A 20,114-nucleotide genomic window follows, 5' to 3' on the forward strand; every position below is an offset into this window, starting at 1 on the left:
TCCAGGGTTTCAAAACCCTCCGAGGGCCTGGGCTGCCTGTGCTCAAGGCCAGCTCCGATACGGTGCAGCCATGCAACATGTAATCAGGCTGCTGTGAACTGAGCTGTGAGAAGCCGTGTCAGCCCCTCCTTCACCCAAGAGCTGCACTTAAACTCAGGCCCTCACCCTTGGTCCCTGCTTGTGCTATGTTGGAGTCATGCCTGTGCTTGGCCATATACCTCATTGGTTGTCGTGGGCTAGCTTCAGTCAGCAGCTAAGCACCACCCAGCCGCTTGCTAACCTTCCCCCCCGGTGGGATGGGGGAGAGAATTGGAAGAGCATAAGTAAGAAAAAGCATGCGTTGAGATAAGATGCATGCTTTGCGCTTTGTTTGTTAGTGCCCCTTGGTTGTGCTCTGTATGAGTATAATCCATGACATTTGAGTAGATGGAGACTGAGCTGTATGCTTAGGTGGTTAAAAAGTGCTGTGCCCACCTTCTTCACATGTTAGATCATGTTTCCTATGAAACATTATAAATTATAAGTATTTTTTAAGATCTCAGAGGTCTGGACAGTAAGATAAGCTGAGAATGCTTATATATTTATCAATATCAAATTGACCCTTTCAGCCTCTAAGCTTGTCCATCATACACTACTAAGGGGTTTTTTTATTATTTATTCTGCTATATTTATTTTTTGCTACTAATAAACTATATATTTAGTGTATCTACCATGTTCATCAGTCAGATAACAGTGAGAAAGATGTGTTTTAGAATAAATTTCCTTTCAAAAATTAGTGTGGAATCTTCTCAAGTTATTCTCCTTGTACTGACTTTACTGTTATGAAACAGTCAGTAACAGGTAAATAGCCACATTTCCACAGGATATTACTGTTTTGAAAGTAGCTATCATCTTCCTCTATGCTTTATTCTGTAGACTAACGTCTGCTTAGCTCCTAAAACATGTCACTGTTGTTCCAAAACCCAGCTGTCATGTATCTCTCCTTACAGTGGATTTTAGAGGTTTTTTTTATTTTCCTTAGAAAGATTTAGGATGAAAAGATATCTGGCCAAATTATAATTGTTATGAATTTTCTCTCTTACACATCTCAGATCTTTGTTGGAGAGCAGCCCAGATACAAACAAACAAACTCATTATATTGGCAATAAACATCTTGTAATCTGAATAATAATTCAAAAAGGCAGAGTTGATGTGAATAGATAGAGGGCATTATTTACTTACCTTAATGCCTCATTTCTAGTGATTCTACAAAGACTTTAATAGAGCAGCATAAGCAGGTGGTATTAAATACTAACCTTCACAAACATTGTCTGCAGCTGGAAAATCAACAACAGCTTTTACTCTGAACTTTTTTCTCAGAAGTGATGTCTGAACATTGCAGAAATAGCATATGTCATGTCTTGTCATGTGTGATTAGACTGTGTCAGCTAAAATTCAAAGGGGAAAGAGTCATTGAATGTACACTTTTCTGGGTTAAAAAAAAAAAAGTGAAAAAGCAACAGATTAGATACCTGCTTTTTAAAGTCATGTGTTGGTGCTAAGTTTTTGCACTTTATTTTTTGAAATACAATGTCAGCATAACCATTAACATAACAAGCAAGAGTTTTCATGCCTTTCCCTCACTAAGTAACAAGCAGCCTTGCCTTTCTCAGTCAGAGCTGGTGGTATTTTGAAAAAAATAACACAACTGAATCCATCAAACCAAAGAGCAAGTAGTCTTTTAGAGCCAACCAACTACTGGCCTTCAAGTCCAAATTTTTCAGAAGACAAACAGTACTAGCAAATTAGCCCAGATGCATTGACTGGAATTGGTTCAATGTCTTCTCATCAAAGTCTACCAAAGAATGGAAATAGCCTCCTCTATAAGGGAGACAGTCTGCACAATGCTTTAAATATAACACAATGTTACACTACTGTCATATTCTTTAGCTAGCACTGCAAATAAGGCTGAAAAAAAATTCCCTTACAATGCTGAAACCTAGGCTTCTCAAGTTAGACCTTTCACATTTATCTGAGATTCAAAATCTGATGTGTTTCATTTTAGCTTGAGTAGGAAATGAGATGGAGAGTTGGAGCAAAGTCTTTATAGTTACACTTGAGGAATAGGAGTGAGAAAATACAGAATAATCAGGCATCAGGCAACCAGGCCAACACATGGGTAAGTTACTGGTGAATGATTTCTATAGGCCAGGAACAAGGGTCAGATGTCCTTATTCGTAAAGCTGAATCTTCTTGCAGCATCTAATGTAAATGACTGTACAATCCTCCCATCTTGATTTATGAATATGGGAGTAATTACATATATTTTGTCTGTATAATGTTGCACTCCAGGTGTATTCCAAATATACAATACTTAAAGCTTGACAGCCTATAGGCGCTGCTGTCTAATGCCTTATCTTCTATTCTGCTCTATCTCCCAGAAAAGATACTGCTTTCAATACAGAAATTTCTTACTCTATGCCTTCATTATAATTTGAAAAACTCTTCTTCAGGCTGAATTGATTCTTTGTGCTACAGCACCCAGTTACATGTAGGTCTCTGATTGTCCCTGCAGTGACTCAGGAGTTTCTCAAAGACAATCCTCCCACCTGTTCAGATCACTGAAGCTCAGCTCCACAAAAAAAAACAAAAAAAAAACCCCACGCCTTTTTAAAATACTTTTTTTTTAAATAGAATTTGAAATGCTGAGTTAAGGGCTAAGTATAATACACAGAGAATGAGGAACTCTGGGTGCCTCAGAAGGGGATCCATAAAATGGATGAGATGCCCTCTCTTCAGACATAAGATGTTCAGCAGAGAGGGCTAAGCAAAATTTTATTGCTTTCAAAGAATATGTACATATCTACAGCCTTGAAACATGTTAATGGGAATTCTCAACTTTAAAACACCTGACTGCGTATACTCAGCAGACTGTAATAGCACACCTACCAGCTAGCTGGCTCAGTTTGTTATATTAGTGAACCAGACAGAGAAAAAACAAGCAAGCAGTTGACATGGTTGAAATGTGGAGCAATTCTGTGGGAGGAAAGAGTCTTTGGTTCTGGTATCTACTTCGTGGATTTCTTATACATTTTGCATTAAAAGGGGTACTGGATAAAATGCATAAATAAAGTTGGGGATGGAGAGGACCTAGAAAGCAGATTGTCTAGTCCCTGTGCTGTTGTAACCACTGGGTTACTAGATCAAAGGTAGGTATGACTGGGCTGGATGATTTTCAGTGATAAATGTGATTGTTCTGCTTTCCGCTCAGAACAGTGCAGCTAGGCTGGCTCGTAAGCATTACAGCTGCATCATACTCCAGGAGGTGGAGGTGAGGGAGAGTGAACAATGTTGAGTTGTCCTGGGCATCAGTTAAACTCACAGCAATTCTGGGTATCCATGATTGAACAAACTTTGGTGTCAAGACAACTTTATAGGCAGTATTTTAGGTATCTGTGTCTTCTCAGATCAATAAGAAGACGAGTGAAAGGGAAGAAGGAGAAAGTGTGTGTGTAAAAGTTTAAACAGTATTATTAGGCTCAGACTATTAAAATATAATGTAGGTTGTACTTTAGTCACTACTGTGGCTTTATATGATGGTTCAACCTTTAAAACAGTAATGTATGTCTAGTATACAACAGCATTATCCTGATGTAGTAGGATAGAAATATCTTATCCAGCTGAAATAATTCCCAGTTAAGTCTGTATAAGTAGTGCCTGGAAATTCAGAGGGATGGTAGCACCTTTGTTGCAGCAAAGCCTTTTAAAAAGGCAAATTCAGTTTTGCAACTATATAATCTAATAATTATTGCACACTACTGCAAATTATTGCATATTATAAATGTTTTTTTCTTATTCTAGAGCTCAGACACAATTCCATAAATGGAACTGAGTACATCAAAATGAATTACATTATCAATAGCAAAAGGATTTTCAATATGATCGGTATTTTGGCATGAAACTTTGGGGCAGAACTTGTAGTCTTGTAGTCTTTCTCCCTGCAAAACATGCATTAACTTCAAAGGTGGTTTTGCTTGAGTAAGGACTGCTAAAAATCAAGCTCTTGAAAAGGAAATATAAATGACCTATAATTCAAAATGCAATGAAGTTTTTTTCTTTTTAAGATTCAGAAAACAGGAATAACCAACAGTATAGGCTAGGTCCCGTTTCTGTTTACTGTAGGCAATATGGGAGGGCAGAGGAAATAGTGTTTATACTAAAATTCTGGTATAGTATCTGCAATAATATTCTGTAATACAAGTTTAATTCCCATCCTACTAAGATTTATGCATATGTTTAAGGGGGCATCAAACAAAGTAAGTATATACTTATAGTTTAACAGATTGAAGTCTTACACTTTGTTCATAACATTATTTCTGCAGAGAATTGCATGTGCAAATGTCTTAGGTATGTTTGAATCAGTGTGAAGAAAGATATACAAGCTATACTGTGAATAAGTATTAGTGGTAAAAAAACACAACTAAAATATTCTTCAGTTAATTGATCTTCTACAGAACCAGTAAGTCATGCTTTTCCCCACAATGATGATGGAAAACAGAGGGAAAGAACCAAATATTATTTGTAAATATTGTATGATCAGGTCTCCAAAACACTTCATTAAAACTACATGAAGGTTATTATAAATGCAATTGTTGAAGAGGGAGCTTATACTTAATGAAAGAAGTTTAAATGCAGATATTGGCAGAGAGTCAGTTATTGTTTGGCTGCTTGTATGAGAAGAGCTCTTGAAGGATCTCCTTAAATTCCCATGGCTTCTGACTACACTTATAAGATGCACTCATGCTTGCAGATATTCAGTGCTCTAAGTGGAACAGTGGGGGACAAGCCTGAATCTTATTCCTTATTTAATTTGAAGCAGGAGCTGACAGTAACCTTTTACATATATCCTTGTGAGAAGCCAGCACTGAAGCCTAAAGTTCTTTTAGCTTCTACTGACAGCTCTTTTGGTATGTCTCCACAATACCCCCACATGCTATGTTAATGCACAGCTTGACAAAGGGTCTGCAGCTTAAATGTGATGTTTTTAGTCTTGTTGATACAGTTTTCTATTTGTCAACTGAATAGTGAAGTATTCACTAAAATTTATTCTCCTATTGTCTGGAGCTGTTACAGACTAGTTCAGATGCTGGCATTTCGTTCCAGATGCTAGCAGATTGGTGGCAGTTTTCATTAGTGTCCCAAAGGAAAACACAAGTGTTACAGACATGTAAATTCATTAAGATTTTCTTTTTGATTACTTGTAATTATTAGCTGCAAACTTTGCTGTGTTCCTAAAAGATAGGAACTCTAAAAGCTCTTAAAGAGACATGAAAAAAATGGAAACATAGCCAAAATGAAATTGCACTATTACACCAAAAATAGTATTTTCTGGCATTAGGTAACAACAGAAAAAGGCTTATATTCATTCCCTGTATCTCTCTTTGTATGTGAGATTAATGGTGACCGTTAGACAAAACATAGGTCTCCTCAAATTAAAAATGTGGTATTGTTCAGCCAAAAACATGGCAAACAAAATATTTAAATATTTAGAAATAATGCAGATAGAAGACTTTCATATTCTGTCCAATTCTTTTACCTTTCTAATAGTTTTGGTAATTTTTCCCCCATTTCTCTTAAAGAATAAATTTGAACCCAACATTTTTAATGCTATTATATTGTTCTGGGTTCTTCGTTGCCTAATCTTATAACAATAGGCAATGAACAGATTATTCTGAATCATTAGGAAAGTACAGCAATATCTTTAATACAGTACAAGAGCATTTAGGTTTAGAAATTGTGCCAGTGTATGCTATAGTCTGAATAAGCTGCTCTAAGAATTCACTATTTTATACTGTTTCTGTTTCAACTATATGCTGTTGTGGTTTAACCCCAGCTGGCAACTAAGCCCCACACAGCCGCTCGCTCACTCTCCCCCAGTGGGATGGGGGAAAGAATCAGAAGAGTAAAAGTGAGAAAACTCGTGGGTTGAGATAAAGACAGTTTAGTAGGGAAAGCAAAAGCCATGCACACAAGCAAAGCAAAACAAGGAATTCATTCACTACTTCCCATGGGCAGGCAGGTGTTCAGCCATCTCCAGGAAAGCAGGGCTCCATCACGCGTAATGGTTACTTGGGAAGACAGATACCATCACTCCGAACAGCCCCCCCTTCCTTCTTCTTCCCCAGCTTTATATGCTGAATATGATGTCATATGGTATGGAATAGCCCTTTGGCCAGTTTGGATCAACTATCTTGCCTGTGTCCCCTCCCAACTTCTTCTGCACTTGGCAGAGCATGGGAAGCTGAAAAGTCCTTGAATTCTTATAAGCACTAGTTAGCAACAACTAAAACATCTCTGTATTATCAACACTGTTTTCAGCACAAATCCAAAACATAGCGCCATACTAGTCACTATAAAGAAAATTAACTCTACCCCAACTGAAACCAGGACAGTATCCACCCCTTATTCTATACCATTTGTGTCATGCTCAGGTCTCACACTATCCAATACATTCTCATTACCCACCATCACCCTTCCTATCCTTTGATATAATACACAGATATCATTCCCTTAGTCTATGGACCACCCCTGTGAAATGTCTCTCAAATGTCCATAAATGTCCACAAAATGTCCATTGAGTTCATTTAGTCCATGACTTTGGGCTCCATCTCTTATGGTGGTCACTTGGCACAGGAGAGGTGGTGCGTTGCTTGGAGTTATTGGGCACCAAAGCCAGCTCAGGTTGGGTCACTGCTGCACTTGCACTGCTTCTTGTAAGGCTTGTCCTGCATTGGTTCAGGTGGTTCTGGCTATAGTAATTCCTATAACATGCAATTCAAATCATGGGTTACAACAATTTAAAGGTATATCCATTACAACCTCCACCCCTGTTCCCTTTGCATCAGGACATAGGGTTTAGCATTGTAATGAACTCCTCCCCTTGCTCCTAGCCTGGCTAGCAACAAGGGGTTTCTGCTATAGTAATTCCCATAACATGCAACTCAAATCCTGGGTTGCAACAATTTAAAGGTATTTCCATTACAATCTCCACCCTTGATCCCTTTGGACCAGACCAGCGGGTTTAACATTGCAATGATCTCTTCCCCTTGCCCCTACTCCAGCTTGGACTTACCCACAGACTGTAGTCCCTTCAGAAGTAAACTTGCACCAACATGGCCTCATGTACAGCCACTGATGCATCAAGGTGTACCTGCTGCAGCATGGACTTCATCCACAGCCACAGATGCTTTGAGGTGCACCTTATCCAGCGTGGATTTATCCTTGGGCCACAATCCCTTCAGAGGTATACCTGCTGTGGCACAGACATAACCATGGCCACATATGTTTCAAGATGTACCTGCTCTGGCATGGGCTTATCCACGGGCACAGACACTTTGGGGTGTCCTACTCCCATGTGGACTCATCCACAGGTCACAGTCCCTTTGACTTGAGTTCGTGTTGGAGGTCCAGCCTGTCCAGTACAGCAGCACAGAAACAGCAGCAATGCCCTGGCCATCTGCCAGCCCAGGCACATGGCCATTGCTGTTGTCAAAATGTTTCCAGGCACAGCAGAGTAAGGTGATAAGCAGTACAGCAGCACGGCAAGCAGCAACAGCAAAAAAGCAGCCACTAACGAGCACTAGACTCTATATACAGTAAGGCAAGCAAGCCCCATGGCAAGTGCAGAAGCCTGGCGATTAATAGCTTAATAGCAATAACAGCTATAAATTCTATCTGGCACATTCCAATAAAATCTGTCATTATCTCAAACCCTTCAAGCCCCACATTGGGCATCAAAAAGGACTCTTGTGGTTTAACCCCAGCTGGCAACTAAGCCCCACAGAGCCGCTCGCTCACTCTCCCCCAGTGGGATGGGGGAAAGAATCAGAAGAGTAAAAGTGAGAAAAGTCATGGGTTGAGATAAAGACAGTTTAATAGGGAAAGCAAAAGCCGTGCACGCAAGCAAAGCAAAGCAAGGAATTCATTCACTACTTCCCATGGGCAGGCAGGTGTTCAGCCATCTCCAGGAAAGCAGGGCTCCATCACACATAATGGTTACTTGGGAAGACAAACGCCATCACTCCGAACGGCCCCTCCTTCCTTCTCCTTCCCCAGCTTTATATGCTGAGCATGACGCCATATGGTATGGAATAGCCCTTTGGGCAGTTGGGGTCAGCTGTGCTGGCTGTGCCCCCTCCCAGCTTCTTGTGCACCTGGCAGAGCATGGGAAGCTGAAAAGTCCTTGACTAGTGCAAACATTACTTAGCAACAACTAAAACATCCCTGTATTATCAACATTGTTTTCAGCACAAATCCAAACACAGCCCCATACCAGCCACTATAAAGAAAATGGACTCTTATCTCAGCTGAAACCAGGACAATTGCAAAACAAAAAAAATGGAGGGAATATTTAACTTATTTTTTTGCTTTCCACTCTGGTCTTTTCTTTTCTAATAATTTTTCCATTTCACCTTTTACATTTGATTGGAAAAAAGAGTGAGTTTCAATTGTATTGCAGGTAATCAAAAAGAACGAAACATTGGAAATAGGGATCATTTAGACATCTAGACTACAGTGTAATATCTGTGTTCTGTAATTCATCATATCTGTTATAATCATTCTATTTTCTCATGTATTTTGCAATGGCCTCAGTTCTGTAAGAGAGCATGCATCTATTCCCTCCATAGCTTCATAATTACTGCACAGTTTTCTTCACATTTTATGTCAAGATGAAGGAGCTGTGTTACATCAAAGTGCACATGGAATTTTTAAGGAAAATATTACTTTCCAACCTCTTACTTACTTTCCTACTAATGCCTGTAAAACATACAGTAAATGTATGTTGATTTTACACATACTTTTTGAACATTACATCATCTTTTACTGTCTTTTAAAACATTTTATGTATAATACTATTTGCAGAAATCAGTACTAATAATACCAATAAAAATGATTGTTTCTATGTTTGCTGGATAAGAATCTAAGGGATAAACAGGACTGATATCGCTGCCTTGATTAAGAAACGTATGATAAGTGAGTTGTAACATGTAAGCAAGATTAAATCAATTCTGTTATGATATCGTTAAATGTACTAAGGAGCAAAATTGTATTTGGAAGGAAAAGATGAAGGAAAAGGCAGAAAATGAAGCAGATCAGAAAAGAAACTTAATTTCTGAGTTTCCTGACACTAGGCAGTTTATATGTAAAAATCTATGTTCCATTAACAATCTTTTGCACTGTAATGTCTTTTACTTTTTTATGGTTATGAAAGAGAGAGAGGAGAATGACAGAATGAGCACAGCCAAGTTTGGCCTATACGACAGTATTTCTTCTTTGACAGTATTACTTTTCTCCATTAATTCTAGCAGCTTAAACTATGCTTGAACTCTTGAGGGTGGACAAGTAAGGGAATGGGTTGTTAAATTTAGGATTTACATCATAAGCTACAAAATATATACATTTTAAATTAACTAATGATGTAAGCGCAATTAATCAAATGAAATCCCCTGAACTAGTTTGTGAAGTCTAAATCAAAGGGAGTGTTTGAACTGAGTGATTTATACTGGAGGTATGATTGTCCTTGTTTGACTTATTGTTGGTGATTAGTGACAGGAAGTCATTAATGACTGGAAGAGGCAAAGGGTTTTTATGGTATGTGGTAGGAATATTTCCTGCCTATTCTGTTTTCATCTCTCCACCTTGAATTACTTTTTATGGTCATATGGTCATGGTCTATTTTTAATTATAAAATCATACTAAATTGCTATAAATTACTGCACAACAAGTGGAAGGGAGATTCTCACTCTACTGTTACGGCAGTACACAGATGTCTCTATTCACATCAAGTTTAGGTCCCACTTTGATGAATTTCCACTGCATTAAAGCATCCATTAAAATATTAATTAAACGCACAGTGGGAAGTCTTGGCTTGATTGTAGGCATGAGCAAGCATAATTCCTTAGTGCTAACTCCCAGTCTTTATCAGTTATGATAAATTAAACCCAAAGTAATAGGTCAGCAAAGGGCAGTCCAATGCACAAGCTACAGGACAAATTTGTGTTCCTCTCTTTCTACAGCTCAGGAGAGATGTAGGTTGCCAAGAGGAGGAGGTTTTTGGCAATTATCAGAGTTGTTAAAGAACAGGTTACAGAGGCAAAGCGTCTGTAATCCAGGCTTAAATTTCTAGGGTGCAAAATATCAAGAAAACTCTACACTATCTTTTTCCAATATAGCATTTACATTTAATGTACATGAGGCATTTGTGGCACAATATTCTGTTCATAGTTGATTGGATCCAGGTTTGTGTGTTAATCAACAAAAATATTAGTTACATAATTTACTTCAATTATTCATGATGTATTTCTCCTATTAAGTTGTAACTGTATTTTTGACCAGTATTAATGAGAAAGAGACAGAGGAGGCTGAAAGTTTCCTGCTGTTATCATCAGCTGGCAGCCATCTAACAGAAATACTCATTTCACAAGGGGCTGATTTAAAATAAATTAACAATGGAAGATCTTCCTCACAGAAAATATAAGGGAAAATCCTGAAACTCTAATACAGGGAACAGGATACCCTCTTTTGCTTCCTCTCTCATGTATGGTTAGAGAACTGTGACTTTCCAGTAAAGGCTGGGACCAACTATGGAAGGACAAAGGACTGACAGAAGCCATTGAGTCTTGTGGGGCAAAAATGAATAGCTGATTTGGCAGAAAAAAAAGATTTCCAATAAAACATTACATGACAGCTGTTCAGAAGCCATCAAGGAATCTTACACCCCAAGGAAGACATAATTTTTGAAGAAGAAACATGATAATTACATGAAATGCAGACACGTTACACGGAGGTTTCAGATAAGTATGTACCCATACAGATGATGTCGTGATGGACATAGGCCTTAACCAATGCAATTGGTTAAAGAAGTAATTGGGAGCTGCTGTCAGGGAACATGCACTGAGTTAATAAAGCTGTTAATAAAACCTAATTAAACTACTTTCCTGTATCTTGTCTCTCTTTACATATATCCAGAGAGTTGCATAATATGGAGTGAGACTGGCAATTAAGCTATATTTATATAGTGCCTTTATATATTTAAAGTCTGTTTATACTTACCAGAACAATACCCAGATTTTTTTCAGTGAGAACATATGCATACACATATGTACTTAAATATATATATGCATATTTACTTGTCTATAAGAATTTAGGCACGACTATTTTCTGTTCTGATCATGTTGCACAAAAGTATTCTTATAAGCTGTTCACAGCATTTACAGCTTGGAGATCAAAGAATAACAACTATTTCATATATACCTTTGACGTTTTCTTATTCCTAATAAAAATGCATACATACAAATCATGACTTTGTGGAGGAAAGCCACACAGATCTATGAATTCCATGTAAAGTATTGTTCTTTTGCTCTTTGCTTTGATTGCTTCTGACATATAACTTTAATAAATTGTTTCTCAACAAAGAGAGGATAAAGATAATTATGTTTCTCAAAGCTTGTGTCGGTATGCTTTTCTCTACGAATAACAACCTACAGAGTACAGGAGGTTAAGGATCATCAGATTCATTTTTCCCTGTCTTCCCAGGCCCTCTCCTCAGTTTAGCTTCCAAGAATTTTACTTGCTTAGCTTGTTCAGGTATTCAGTTAAACCTTCCCTGTGAAGACTTAGTTTCTTCTTCCAGGAAAGACTGAGATTTGAGAGTCATAGTTTGGATTTCCCCTTTAGGGCACTTGTTAATTTGATTATTGGGTGACTATTGCTCTTCTGAGTCTGCCACCTTGCTGACACTATGATTTGCTCTTGTCTACTGTTCCTGCCTGTGACTGATACCCTGGAATAGCTAACATCTTGGCTTGGTACATAACAGCAACTTCTCTCTTATGCAACCCTATTTCTTCTCTTTACTTATTTGTTTATTTTTATTATTATTATTCCTCTGATCATGCATTTAAACTTCAAAAGTTTCTGCTCATCTGTTAGGCAGAATCCCACTGCTTACTGCTGAATTTTTCTTTACCTATATATGTTTACTGCCACAGCATGGTTTGCTCTTTCATTACCTAATTTGATTCGGCCTTGCGATTTGACATGTTCTGCCATTAATATAAGCCCAGGTCTGAGTTCCAATTGCTCATCACTGACTACGGGTACCAGTAGACCAGCTGGGCGGATGACTTTGTTGATTCTACATAGCTAGGAGTATGAGTATATTTCATATACTGCTCCCACTAGGTGGGAATCAGCAGTTGATTTGGCAGGCGAAGGAGATATCTAGTAATAAAATTTTACTTGACAGCTGTTCAGAAGCTATCAAGGAATCTTATACCGCAGAATGAAGGAATATTTTTTGAAGCAGAAACATGACAAGTAGATGAAATGCAGCTATGCTACACAGAGTTTTCAGATGAGTTTGTCTTCACTGCCAAGAAAAATTTATTTACAGAATGACATCAGGGGCCCAAACAGCCCCTATTTACAAAGGGAGACTGTCTGGCTGTGTGGAATCCAAGCCACTTAAAAAGGGAGGTGTTACTACCCCCGTAGTCCTTCAATAAATTGCAGACATTTCATTTTAAATATGTTTAAAGTACAAGCTAAACCTCCTATCTTTTCATAAATAATTCTACAGTGGTTATGTACTGTGTTACAGCCTCAACAGGATATCATCTCAACAGCAAACCTAACCCAGACTTTATCCTATAGATTAGCACAGACTAAGCTTTGAGACCATATGCAGATACTAGTTTAAAACATGACATACATATGCTTGTACAATCATTACCTTCCTTTCTCCCTGTCTTCCTTCCTTTCTACCTGAAAGCCATTGCTGACCAAAGTATTTATACAGTCTTCAACCCTACATAAGTCTTATGAGGAGCGGCTGAGGGAACTGGGGTTGTTTAGCCTGGAGAAAAGGAGGCTGAGGGGAGACCTTATCGCTCTCTACAACTACCTGAAAGGAGGTTGTAGCGAGGTGGGGGTCGGTCTCTTCTCCCAGGTAACAAGTGATGGGACAAGAGGAAATGGCCTCAATTTGCGCCAGGGGAGGTTTAGACTGGATATTAGGAAATTTTACTTCACTGAAAGGGTTATCAAGCATTGGAACAGGCTGCCCAGGGAAGTGGTTGAGTCACCATCCCTGGAAGTATTTAAAAGACGTTTGGATGAGGTGCTTAGGGACATGGTATAGTGGTGGTCTTGGTAGTGTTAGGTTTACGGTTGCACTTGATGATTTTAAAGTCTTTTCCAACCTATACGATTCTGTGATTCTGTGATTCCATAATTCATGTGACCAGTATAGTTGTTTTTAGCCAGTGATAGTAGCCTCTTCTCCTTCATCATGAAGAGTGTGATAGTGCCCAAGCATGGGGAAATGAATGTCTGCTGACTGTCTTTGCCTAATACTTTACAAAACTTCAAAACTTTTTTCAGCTCTAGGGGCATGATCCAAAATTCAGTAAAAACAGTCCTAGATAGGATTGAAATTCTAGTTATTCTGGTGTCCGTGCGTTGACAAGCTTTGATTCTTTTCTCTACTAATAGGAAGGAAAGAAATCTTATCCCAGGTGTGGTTCTGGTGAATTAATTTGTACTCTCAGATAAAAAATGGTGTGTTGTTCTCCAAAGAAATAATGAAAATTGTATTAGGCATAACAGAGTAAACAAAGTACCTCCACATACCTCAAAATCTTCCATTTATTTTTTTGTGCTTTGATTCATGAAATTTCCAGCCACATATTTCTAAGCCAAAACCTGGATCAGTATATTTAAGATCAACTGTACTACACTATACACAGTTCATATCTAACATATAGTATGCACGTTCATACACAGCAATGATGAAAATAATGTTTTGCTAAAACAAGATGTATTAAACAAAGGATCCCATTTTCGGTCTCTTGTACATTCATGCAAATTCCAAATATTTTCATTAATTTGAATAGATATAAATCCACAGAGAGGAACATTAAAATCTGTTTCTTAATCCATGTACTGAAACTGTGCGTATTCGTGATTTCTGCTTATGCCTACACATCTAAAACATATGGAGTAATCCTACAGCCTCTGCAGCCTTCATTTGTTGAAGGAGAGAGTCTGAAGTTTTCCATGAGGAAGTCTAGTGATATATTTCAAAATTGCAGGTGATATATGACATAAATTTACAAGCCTTCTCACTTCAGAAACAGTTTCTTTCTGCAGGATTCCTGAGAGACTTTTCAGTCTCAGAAGTAAGAACTGAGCAGGATTGTACATCACTGGCAGAACCGGATAAACGGTAGTAGTAAGACAAACAGCATTTTAATTTTTACCAGGCTGAAATTGAAACTGTCAATTTGTTGCATTTCATAATTTATAATTGGGACAAACACATTTGAAAACAGAAATTTAAATTATGCCCTACAGAATTCAGCTTAAAAAAAAATGCTATACATTATTATTTCTAGTGACATTTAATTACAAGAATCAAACTGTTGTGTATTGATCTTTAATAACACAAGCCTTGCATAGCTCAAATACCATTTTGTTGAAGTTTTTGCTTATTTCTAGTATTAATTTCTTGCAGACATAATTACATGTTTTGCCACTAGAAAAATCTTTCTTTTGACAACTTAGATAGACACAAGTATTAAATAGTATCACAGAATAACTGGCAAGGGTATGCCATTATTTCTCCTCTCATTTCTAATGGCAACAGGAAACAATGAGAATTTTGGAGTGGAAATCCAAAGAGGTCATCTAACCAATCCTCTTTCCCTAAGTTAAGTTGAGCCATTACCTTTAGTAGCCTGTCTAACCTGATCCTACAAATCCACAGTGAGATCCCAAAGCCTACTTAGGAAACTTCCTTCCTTCATAACTCACTTACCCTTTAGAAAGGTTTTCCTAATATCTACCCTTACTCTTCTTTTCACAGTGCAAATCCATTACTTTTGATCACCTCACACATGGGAACATTGGAAGCTTGCCTCCCCTCCATTGGTCAATGCCTCTACCATTTTCTTCTGCTTAAAATACTGACAGAAACTTAGGACTCAGTTCAGTAGTTTACACATATATACCTCATGCTAAGTGCCCTAGATTATCCTAACTGGCCTCCAGCTACAGAAAAGTGCACAGCCTGTGTAACATCTGCCAGACCATGTGTATGGTGTTTGGCTACCACAAACCATTCAAACGGCATTAGCTGTCAAGGCATGGGCAACTGAATTGTACCCTTTACATAGCCTAGCAATGTGCCTTTCCTTGAATTAGACTTTTTTGTTAACAAAACTAATGAAGCACTACCTTGTGCCTTCACCTTACACTGGTTGTATGCTGTAGGTCATTGAATTGCTGGAAGAGAGCAGTCTAGCTCATTTTATTTGCCAAATGGGTTTAAGATACTTTCTCATCAATAAGAACACTGCATCCTCTATGAAGATTCCAGCACCAGGCAACAACATAACCTGAAGGAATCCTGTTTTCTTGTGTGATACCTGGTTGCGTTAAACAAACTTTCCCTGAAAAGCACAAGGTTGATTTAAGTTTGGCTAGAAGAGATGGAGAAGGGAAAAGGGTCTGAGGTAGTTGTAATTTCTGTGTTCAGTTCAGAAAAAAATCAGAGGATTTTTTCAGAAATTACACTTACAAGTACACAATGTCATACCTGTTCCTTTGTCACAAACAGTAAATAATGTTGTGAATTTCCAGTGTGAGCATTTCTTTAAAGTGAGAAAAGATCAGAATGCTAATAAAGCTGATACTTTTGCAGATGGCTTTTAGATCACATCATTTTAATTCAGGATGTAGTTTCTGATTCACTAGTAAACAGAGAAAAGATTACAAGCAATTTTAAAGGGATGATAAAGCTCTGAAAAAATATTCTTTTTCTAATCTTAAATTCAAATTATTATTGGAATGAAATTATTTTCCCTCAAATATACAGAAGTAATCTACATTTATTTCTTTTCTTGAAAACATTTATTAAGATTCTTAGTAATGCTTCTTTAGCTCTATAGTATTAAAGAAATTATACAGGATTTTCTTTGTTTTTAAGCTGAAAGGAAAAGTTCTAATGAAAAAATACTGCAGAACATGGCCAAATAACAAATGCCTTTAGTTCAAAGGAATACACATACATATGCACACATATATATTTAACTTTATCTTAATACAGTTCATTTGTTTTTCTATATCATATTAACTACCAAGCAGGTTTTGATCATTTATGACTGCTGAGGTTGATGAACTTAGTTAAAGCTAAGAACTCATTTTCATATCAGAACATGACTATTCAGTCACATCTTTTATTAATTTTACATTTCTTTTAGTGTATCTGAAGTTTTTAGTGTAGCTTCTGAAAGTTAATATGTCTGCTCTCCATTACAGAATGGAGAATGATTGATTATTAAAAGGCAAGGGAAAATAAAGTAGAAAGTAATTCTTTAAATGACTATCTGAGTTTTGTTAAACTCTGTTCCACCACTCTGGTGGAATAGTATAAACTGGATCTTAATGGCCGAGGTTGGGGGTGAAACGGGTTTCATACACTTCATGAAGCGCTACTGAGGGTTTTTTTTCCCCAAAACTTAGTAGCTCAAATTTTGTTTCAGAAGGGTAATGCGGAGACTGAAAGAACACATTTCTGAAACCATGGTAAAGTTTCTGCCCTGGAATAAGCTGAAGGGAATGGTTGGAAATGTTTGGTTTTCTGCTAATGATCTGTCATAATTAATGTTTGCACCATGTTTTGAAGAGCAAAAACACAACACAAGGTATTAAGACTGCCTTTGCCAAAAATGTTCTTTGGTGAAATTTGCGTTATACCACCTTTCTTACTGAGATCATAACTCAGCTGACTAGAATTTTGGCCAGACCACTGGATTCTGATCTCTGCTAGACCTGAGATGTATGCACCCCTTTAAGAGCAACCAATGTGAGACATCCCCATAGCATGATAAGAAGCAACCCACATCCCTGTCTATCCTACAATGACATAAAGTCTTTTGTTGTTATGCATGTGCTACATGCACAACTGTAAAGGTAGCATTAGTGGGATGAATCAGATCCACTGGCTAGTTGAAAAGTGTTGTCTATTCAATAATACTGCAAAATGAACAGTAAATAAACACATTCTAATCTCATTTGATAACTCCTGCTAGTTTTCTCTCTAAGAACAAGGGTTTTTGTTAACAAAATTAGAAAGTCGCACATGGATATTTTTTGATCAAGAAGTTGAAGAGAAACTTCTAATTCTTTAGGGTCTGGTTCTAACACACTTATTCATGTTGAATAGTTCCTTAAACTGTAAAAAATCTCAGCAGGAGACTTAGTCCCCCATTTAATTTTAAAATCAATACCTATGTACATTTTAAAAGCAATTAGTGTGCAGCAGTTTGTGACTGATTATTAAAAGGGAAGGGAAAATAAAATAGAAAGTAATTCTTGAAATTACTATCTGAATTTTGTTAAACTCCAATCTTCACTCATCATAAGACTTTCTTCCTGTTGCAGAGGAAAAGAAAAACATTAAAGTGCTTCTCCTTTGCTGTCTTAGAGAATTAGAAAACTAGGGAAACAGGGAAATTACAATAAACAGAAGAAAAAAATAAAGAGAATAAGAAGGAAAGAGATAGAAAGGAACTCAGTTTTAAATAATGTTGTTAGTTTATTACCTGTACAAGTAAAGAATTACTAATGTATATTTATAACATGCGAGCTACCGATTTGAGCACAGGGTTAAGACTAACAAGCCATGAGTTTCCGAGCTATAGCACCATTTACAGACCTGATTTACATCTTCAGATTAAGCAGACCTCTTTGGTGAAATTCATTCTCTTTGCAGAAAGCCTGAACATTTGACCTGACTGTGAATAGGCTATGTAGAGATTTAGGTATATAAACTTCTCTAAGTCTCTACTTGTTTGTAGCTTCAGTTTATAACTGAAACAGAGGTGTGCGATACAGCCACTGAACTCCTTCCATGTCACTCTTTTCTTCTACTCTATGTAAGATTATCAGTATTAGCTTTCTTGTGCTTAAGTGGAGTATTTACACATCGCACAACCACTACACCACTTTTCTCACTTAGCATATAGGTAAACCCCAACTTATATGGGAGCCTGCTTTTCTTAATTTTTTCTCAACCTGTAAAACTGACAAGACTGACAGCTGTCTAAAATTCATCTCACATCAGTTATGTAAGCAGACAAGACAGGATCTGAAGCATCTAAAAATAAAATAAATTAGCTTCCCTTTTTACATGCCTTTACAGTTTAAGGAATTCAGCTTTTACTACTACTTTATCAGTTCAACTCCTCCACCTTTGAAATAACACTAACCCTAAATTACCTTTCTATGCCTTGACTCCTTGTCAAATACTATCCTCCTCTCACCTTCAAACCCATGAAACTCTGACTGCCAGGGCTCTAAGTGCAGCAGCAGTCTTTGTCACCTCTTTCCTCCCTTCCCAGGACTTTGGTCTGTGCTCATGGTCAGCTCGATACAACACAGCTGTGTAACGTGGGATCAGACTGTGGTGGAGACAGCTGTGTGAGACAGCTGTGATAAGCCTTGTCTAGGGCAACCTCACCTTCCTTGGGAGGTGCAGTTAAGCTCAGACTGTCACCCTTACTCTTCCTCTGAGCTACAGTCTGTGTGTTCCTATGCCTGGGCATGTACCTTGCTGATTTTGTAATTTTGACTTGCTGATTTGACTTCCCAGCTTGATCTCAGACCTACCATACCACTATGGACTTGCCTGACTATTACTGGGCTGTGTCTGATTCAGGTTACTCTCTCTAGACACCTTATCTTTGCTCAGGTGCTGTGGAACTGCATCCTTCAGTGGTGAGGACAGTGCTCCTGCCTGCCTTGTTGTGACCCTTTGCTCCCAGTTGACCTTCCTTTGAGGAGCAGTCTGTCCTTGGTGCTTCCTGACACTACCGTGCCTACATTTCTGCAGCGTGATGCCTTAATTCTCCACTCTGTTGTAAATTCCAACAGCACCTCGCTCCTTCACTTCTGCTATCATTTTGTCATTGTTTTGTTGTCATCTTCTCTTTATCTTGCACTTTCCCCCCACGCTAATGCTGCTCTGTATTTCATTGTCCAGTTTGAGATTTACCTGTGACAAGTATGACATAGACATGTTTCACTTCTTCTAGCTGTAAAGCAGGACTTGCAAACCTGATTCCAAATCTGAAGATGTGTTAAAGACAGAAAAAATGTGTTTGTGCACAATTTTATTCATTTGTAACTTCTTGACGTGAAGGTTTTGTAATCTACGTGAATCCGAGCGTGATGAGATTCGTGATGATATTAACAGAGCAATATTATGATACCTTCTAATAGGCAAGCTATAGTAAACAGGATTTACACCACTGGGAATAGCTCTGCAAAGTACTAACTAGCAGAAAATGTGTACAGAAAGCTTAGGTTCATAGCTTTGTGAAAGATTACTTTGCAATGTATTTGACTTCCAAAAATGCTTCTAGTGTGAAGAAAAAGTAGAAAAGTAGAAATCAGCTGCAATGGATACTTGCAAGGGTGTTTACTTCTTTTTTTCTTTTTAAGGATATTTGTTCCAAAATTTTGAACATTTAAGTATTTTTACAGGAAATAGGGGAACGGAAAAAAAACCAAACTTGTAAAAGAGAGCACAGCTTTTTCTATAGCTAGTAATAATTTTGAGTTAGTGCATAACTAGATACTGCCAAGTATCCTAGGCAGATACTTAGCCACGTATTTGCTCAAATCGTTAGTGTCTTCTGTATGCATCCAAAAATCAAACATTGCAGTGATGAATGCTGCGAAGACTAATTTTTAGGTAGGAGACCACTCATAGTGGAAATCAAGACCTTAATTCAAAGTCTAAACTGCATGGGAGGAATTGGCTGCCTCAGAACTGTGTTTACAGTGCTGGGAGCCTGCATAGGCAAAGATGTACATCTTGCCCCTTGAATATTGATTTAATGTAATATGACTTTAGGAGACACTGAGATTCAAATTGAAGAAAACTCTTTAAGTGGGCACTAAAGGTCTGTTTTGTGTAACTAGTATGCTAAATTATCTTTAAACTTTTTTTTTTTAATGGAGTTAGTGTTAAAGTTTTAAACTATGAATTAGTAGATAGAGTGCTTATC

Source organism: Mycteria americana, chromosome 3 (assembly GCF_035582795.1).
Source record: "Mycteria americana isolate JAX WOST 10 ecotype Jacksonville Zoo and Gardens chromosome 3, USCA_MyAme_1.0, whole genome shotgun sequence".
In the NCBI taxonomy this organism is placed as follows: Eukaryota; Metazoa; Chordata; class Aves; order Ciconiiformes; family Ciconiidae; genus Mycteria; species Mycteria americana.